We start from the raw sequence: 7,823 nt of genomic DNA on the forward strand, positions 1-7,823 counted from the left end.
CAAGCAGGCACTGAATTAGAATTATTCATTATTTTGTTAGATTTTACTTATAAAATATATTTATTATATTTATTACATATTATTTATTTACTATATTTATTTTATTTTATCAAATATTTCCAAATTACCTTTTTTTAAAAATCCAAACTGCACTTGAGGGTATTGAGAGATAACCATTTGAAACCTCTGGTATAGAAAATGGCTTGTCTGGAGCAGATAATAATACATAATATCCTAAGTCAATATTAGGCACACAGGGGTTTGAGTTTGTCACATTATTCTAGACTACCATTTAATTCTAACCTTCTAAGTGTAAAAATTAAATTATATCTCTAATGATATAAATATATTTTATGAGGTTTATTAAGGATTATTAGAAATCAAGGAATAAAGAAGATACAAAATAAAAATCATGAGCCCATGGCTAATTAGCCCATTTAAAATCCCCGAGTTTAGCTATGTGCTATGTCATTGCAAAGGAAGAGGAGTGTGTGAGGTGTTACTGTTAGTTAAATACCAATTGTGATCTTGCCAACGTGGAGATTCAGGTGAGATTATAAGGAATTCTGGGAAATACCAGGGACTTCTGGGGAATGAAATCTAGGTTTCAAAATCTCCATTTTTACATAAGCCTAAATCTAGGGGAAAAGGTTTACATAATATATAATAAAAAGATATTGGTATTTCAACAAAAAACAAATTTGGGAGTTGAATTACCACACTATGGCCTTAGCAATAAAATTAGTGTGAAGCAGAGACATGAGTTATGTGTGAATGGTAGTTGTAATAGCCTCCGTGTTATTATTATTTCAGGGCCTTCAGGAGGTGGACAGTCAAAAGATCTCCTCCCTTACTCATAGGATTGGTACCTAGAAACAATCTATCTATATTAGGTGCAACTGATTCCTATTGAATTTTGAAACTCTTATGAATAGTAGCATTTTACTATTATAATTGCATGAATCTTACTGTGCCCATCAGAAGGGATAAGCATAAAGAATGGAAAGAATCCTAGGAGACATATGAAATAATGCAAAATAAAGTAAGCCAAATATGCACAATGACTGAAACAATGGAAATGGAAAGAATACACCAAAAATCACACTCAACAGAGATTAATCATAATGACTAAATTTGACCTTGAAGAAGAGAAAAAAAAATTTCTTCCCTTCAACATAGACATAGGGTAGCCCAGCTTGACCTGATCTGGGTCTAGTGGGCCAGCCTCCCCCTCCTCCCTTCTCTCCTCCTTTCCTTGTTCCCCTTCCCTACTGGTAGATGGGAGTAAAGGGCAGAAGAGACCACACCCAGCTGAGGTGGGGATGATGGAGGCTTCCAGGGTGGAATGAACCTTCCTTGTTGAATGTCTCCTCCTTACCAGTTGAATCTAATCCTAAAAAAAAAAAACAAAAAACTATTTTCCCAATAGTGGGCTCCACTTTGTTGGTTATTTTATTGCTGATTAAGGGATTATAAAGTTTTCTGATTTCCTGAAGAAGGGGAGGCAGTTACTTCTGTATTATAAACCTTCATATCACAGCCACAATGGTGCTGTCATAGAGACAATGAGATAACCAAATCAAGCTATAGCAGACTTTCTTTATTCAAATACCTATGAAAAGGCATATACTTTTTTGAAAAGAAGCTGAATTAGATATGAATGAAGAGTTAGATAAGAAATGTGCTGGTCTTTTGGGGGGGGGGATGGACATCAATTATCAGATTACAAAAAAAAAAGTTATGGAATTAGAATCAAAGCTAAATGAAGGAAGGAAGAATTTATATGAGGTGAACCTTTTGGTCAGAAATGAGACCCAAAAGAATGGAGTTCTCGACCTCCAGAAAGTATGCATTGAGTGGACATGAGTCAGGTTCACTCATGCCATTTTCCACCCAGTTTTCAGTGTTATGGTCTCTGCTTCTGAGGATGCTACAATAAAGATGTGAGATTATGAAACTGGAGATTTTTAATAAACTCATAAGGGACACACAGATTCTGTACAAGATATTTCCCTTAACCATGGTGGCAAGCTTTTGGCTTCTTCTTCTGCTGATATGACCATTAAACTTTGAGATTTCCAGGGTTTTGAGTACATCATGATCACAATGTCTCTTCAGTAGCCATCATACCTAATGAAAATCACATATTATCTGTCACCAGGGATAAAACTATAAAAATCTGGGAAGTGCAAACTGGCTATTGTGTGGAGATTTTCACAAAACACAGAGAATGGGTACACATGGTGTGGCCAAGTCAGGTGGGCACCTTAATTGCATGTTGTTTTAACAATCAGACAGTTCATATATAGGTAGTAGTGACAAAGGAATGCAAAGCTGAGCTCAGAAAACACAAGCATGTGGTTGAGTGCATTTCCTGGGCCTCAGAAAGCTCTTATTCCTCTTTCTCTAAAGCTACAGGATCTGAGACTAAAAAAATTAGCAAACCTGGATCTATCTTGCTGTCTGTATCCAGAGACAAGACCATTAACATGTGGTACATTATCGCTGGCATGTGCCTTATGACCCTTGTGGACCATGATAATTGGGCACATGGAGTTCTCTTCCATTCTAGGGGAAAGTTTATTTTGAGTTGTGCTGTTGACAAGACCCTACATAGGTGGGACTATAAGAATAAACAATTGATGGAGACCCTCAACACCCATGAGCATTTTGTTACCTCCTTGGGTTTCTACAAGATGGCACCATACCTGGCTACTGGAAGTGTAGATCAAATAGTAATAGTGAAGGAGTGGGGCTGAGTGATTCACATTTGATGACTCCCCTCCCTTTCCTCTGGATGCACTTAGATACCATGCTTACCCCCCCCCCCGCCCCCTTCAGCTCTGTTTAAATAAAAATTGTCATTTCATGTAAATTAAAAAAAAAAAACATAGACATGGGGTTATGCATATAGAACACTACTAATATAGTCAGCCTCAGATTAATCATTGTTAAGAAGGGATTTCTGGATCAGGGTGGGGGAAGGTAGAGCTATTGATCCCAAAGTTACTCACAAACTCCAAAATATCATACTTGTATAGGGATTCAACTGTTATGTGGCTCAATTGAATACATCTTTGACTGTTAGTTTAGCTAGCATAGATAGTTAGCATTAGTTTTTAATTCTGTGATTGCTCTTCATTTTTTGAATGCTGGTATTCAGGTGTCATTACATTTTAAATGTGAAACAAACAGTGTTAGTGTCAAACTTTACTTGTAGGTGGGTGAGTCCATAAAATTTAGAACTAGCAGGGATTCCGATTACCATTAGTTCAAATTTTAATTTCATGGTGAGGAAACTGATGATCAGAGAAATTAGTAACATTTTAAAAGTCATATAGGTAGTTGGTAGAAAAATTGGGACTTGAACCCATGTCCTTAAACTTCAAATTCCACTATAAAACTGTAATAAATAACAAGAATTATCATTGTAACATCGTTTGTTGGATTTAAAGAGAAGACCTTGGTTTAAATCTTGTTCCTAAAACATATCTGATTTTAACCAAATCATTTTCATTCCTCTTCAACTTAATTTTCTAATCTATAAAACAGACATAATATTAACAATAGTATCTACCTCATGAAGTTATGGTAAGGCTTTGAACAATTAATGTATGTAAAGTATGTGCAATCCTTAAGAACTGTATCAATGAAAGTTATTAGTATTAGAAAATACTTTGGAAATTTAAATTAAGAATATCTCAATGCTATATAATATATATATGAAGAACAACAACAATAAAAAGAACATCACTGAGAATAGAACAAGGCTACTAGTATTGTTTACTTCTGTCATTAGATTAGGATGCTTTCTTGCAATGGGAGGCATTTGGTTGCACCACAGTGTGTTCACACTTACTTGCTATTTGTTGGAAAGAGCTAAGAAAGGTGGACTGCTATCATTTGCTGTAGTTTTCATTAAATAGGCACATAAAGAGAATTTATACAGGGGTAACTATTGTGTTAGCATTGAACTTTTGGGAATATCACATAAGATGGACCTAAAACAAACCAAGGGTGGGTTCTCCAGTTTTATGACTTGTATAGATAAATCTAGACAATTATGCAATTTGGGTATAGAATAGAATAATTTTTTTCATCCTTGAATAAGGGAGACATTTCCCCTTTCCCTACCTTAGAAAAGATTTTAAAGCATTTCTGACAACGATGGCTTCATTCTTAGCTTTACTTCTGATAAAACTGCTGACTATTTTGTTTAACCTCAGAATTCATAAAGGGTCTTTCATGTTTCCCTGCTCTAATTTTTCTACTTTACTTCCCTTTATCTTCATTTAAATGCTAGTATTTTGGGGGAGGGACAGAGCAAAATATGAAAATAAACACAGCTAACTCTAAAATAATAGAAAAAAAGTCCTACCAATGTCAGTGTATAAAAATATACATTGTAACTTCAGTACACTCAAATTACCATATAAACTGGGATCAGTTAAATATTACAACAAAGATATGCTGTCTGGGAGCTAAAAATGTCCAGGAGGCTTTTGGGGCTTCATTTTATTCTCCTGGTGTTGGACATGTAACTGTGAAATATGCTAAAGCTGGATGGAAATGAATTTCATTAGTATTTAAATAAAACTATTAATTTATGTTGTTATTTATTGGCCAATTATATTAGAAATTACAGTGTTTAGTTGAGGACAATCAGCTCCCCAAGAGCTATAATTTTGCCTGCAGTGGGTAGGAGACAGATACAATCAACCCGCACAGCAGCATTCAGCATTAGCATTTCCCCCCTGCCATCTAGGAGGCTAAATATATCTCATTGTGTAAATAAGGAATCAGAAAGTGGAAACCTACAAATTTTCAAATTTTTTAATTGAATCTTGGTGACTGAAACCAATACTGGATACTTGCCTCTTCTTATTTCCTCCCCCTTTTTCCTTGGTCATGTACTGTTATACTATACCTTTCAGTTTGCAAGATTCAGGTGGGGCTTTATTACATAAGCACTTCTTAGCTTTACAGACATTTTTTGAAGTTATTCTGCACTCAGAAAGACTAAACAGTATAAGAGATTTACCTATTCCAGGGGGCCTTTTTTTATACAATCCACTTGGCTAAGGACAGAGATTTTGAACTAGAAAAGAGGTTAGAGTTAAGACAAATATGATACCATAGCAAAAGACTAAGGAGAGTGATAAAATAGAAGCTAGCATTTATTAAGAAAGCTTTTAATGCTTATAAAGGTGGCTTATAAAAGTTATCTCATTTTGTTCTCACAAGAAGATGCTATTGGTATCCCCACTCATTAAGGGAAAAATATAAAAATAATATCATTAAATTTTATTTATAATATGATAAATAATAATAATATAATATAAAATTGATAAAGATTAAATTGTCTGTCCCAAATAACAGAGCGAGTAAATGTTTGAGGTCTTTCTTAAACCTTGGTCTTCTTGACTTGAAATTTAGCATTCCACCACTAGTGCTTTCTGATCTGATTGCATGAAGATGGAAATGGTGCAGGAATTATGGTAGTGGGGGAAAGAAATCAGTTTCTGATGATAGAATTGTGAATGATTCTGACAAGGAGGAAAGGAAGTATTTAGACCTCAATTACCTCCTCTTTGGGTCAAAGATTGGACTAAGTGACTTGAGGTTCAATTTAGCCTTAAAGATAATGAGTCTTCACAAATTAATTCTATCAAACATTTAAAGAATAATTAATCCCAATACCATATAAACTATTTTGAAAAATAAGTAATGAAAGAATCATACCAAATTGTTTTTTATGAAACAAATATAGAAATGTTACCTAAGCCAGGAAGAGCAAAAACCAAGAAAGAAAATTATAGCCAAATTTCATTAATGAATAAAGATGCAAAATGTTTAAATAAGATATAAGCATGGAGACTACAGCAATATGTCACAAGAAAAAATTACTATGACCAGTGTGAATCTTAAATTTTTTCAGACTCTACCTTGGAACATTATCTTAAGGTTATGGTTAAGGTTATTCCCCATTTAAACAATGGAGGTAATTGGTCAGGAATGTATTGGGAATTCTAACATTACTCCACCCATACTTAGGTATGCTTTAGGGGAAGATAAAGTTGTAAACTTCTTACTGAACAATGAAAAAGTACTTAACCCATACTTATAGTGAGGCAAAACCCCCTAAGCTAGGTCTATTTTTAGATCTAATACAAAAAGGTGCTAAGTACCTATGAAGGCCAAATTAATCACTAAAAGGTCAGGCAACTTGCAAGGGCCAAGCTTAGCAAAGAGGTGAGAAGTACTCAGAAGATATAATCTAACCAGAGAAGGTGAGAACTAAAAACTAAGAATGGGCTGTCCTAGGAAAAGTGTCTACTGTAATTGGCAGATGTGAAAATTTAGAGGAGGTGACACAAGAGAAATTTCTCTTTAAAAGGAACTGTCTGAACCAGTTCAAGGGAGTTTTATTTAATTCAGCTTTGGAAGCTGAATTGGAGAATCAGGAGTCAGAGGACACTGCTGGGTCTCTGATCACTAGAGTTTTGCTTGGAAAGATCTTGTGGTGAGTGATTAAATACTGACTTAGTTTCTCTCTTAAAGAGGGTTTATACCAGGAAGGGAAGACTGGTTTAATATTCAGAAAATTATCAACATAATTGACCATATCAATAACCAGACTAACCAAAATCATTATTATTTCAATAGATGCAGAAAAGCCTTTGATGAAATACAACATGCATTCCTATAAAACATTAGAAAGCACAGGGGAAAAAATGGGTCAGTCCATAAAATGACAAATAGTATCTACCAAAAACCATCAGGAAGTATGTAATGAGGATAAGTTAGAATCTTCCCAATTATCATTAGTATTGTTTAATATTGTAATAGAAATCTTAGCTTTAGCAATAAGAAAAGAAAAAGAAATTGAAGGAATTAAAGTAGGCAATGAGGCAACTAAGTCATCACTCTTTGAAGATGTTATAATGGCATACTTAGAGAATCCCAGAAAATCAACTAAAAAGTAATTGAAGTAATTAATAACATGTAAAGTTGCAGGATACAAAATAAACCCACATAAATCTTCAGCATTTCTATATATATTACCAACAAAGTCCAGTATCAAGAATTAGAAAGGGAAATTCTATTGAAAATTACTCTAGGCAACATAAAATACCTGGAAATCTAATTGCCAAGACAAACCCAGGAATTATATGAACACAATTACAAAACATCACAACACAAAGTCAGATCTAAACAACATGGGAAATAATTGCTCATGGGTACACAAAGCTAATGTAATAAAAAATAACAGTTCTACCTAAATTTATTTATTTAGTGTCATACCAATCAAACTACCAAATAATTATTTTGTAGAACTAAAAAAAATAACATTCATCTGGAAGAACAAAGCATCAAGAATATTAAGGGAAGTAATAAAAAAAATGTTGAGGAAGGTGGCATAGCAGTACCAGATCTCAAACTGTACTATAAAGCAATACTAATCATAACATTCTGGGAATGGCTAAGAAATAGAATGACTTTATGACTTCTAGTGTTTGGTAAAACCAAAGGCCCCAATTTCTGGAAAAAGAACTCACTATTTAACAAAAACTGATGAGAAAAATGGAAAGCAGTATGGCAGAAACCTGTATAGGCCAATATCACACATCCTAGACCAACATAAAGTCAAAAAGATTATGTGATTTAGATAAAAATGAGTAATACTATGAATTAATTAGGGGAACACAGAATTTTTTACCTGTTAAATCTTTGGAGAAAAGATGAATTTATGACCAAAAAACAGAGATTATTTTATAATGAAAAAATAATAATGTTCTCAGCAGCAAGTTTGAAAGAGAAAT

General features: G+C 33.9%; 1 pseudogene; it reads left to right on the plus strand.

Annotated features, from left to right (window-relative positions):
- Positions 1-1,545: 1,545 nt before the first annotated feature.
- Positions 1,546-2,759, plus strand: LOC100620036 (platelet-activating factor acetylhydrolase IB subunit beta-like; annotated as a pseudogene).
- Positions 2,760-7,823: the final 5,064 nt, after the last annotated feature.

Source organism: Monodelphis domestica, chromosome 1 (genome assembly GCF_027887165.1).
Source record: "Monodelphis domestica isolate mMonDom1 chromosome 1, mMonDom1.pri, whole genome shotgun sequence".
In the NCBI taxonomy this organism is placed as follows: Eukaryota; Metazoa; Chordata; class Mammalia; order Didelphimorphia; family Didelphidae; genus Monodelphis; species Monodelphis domestica.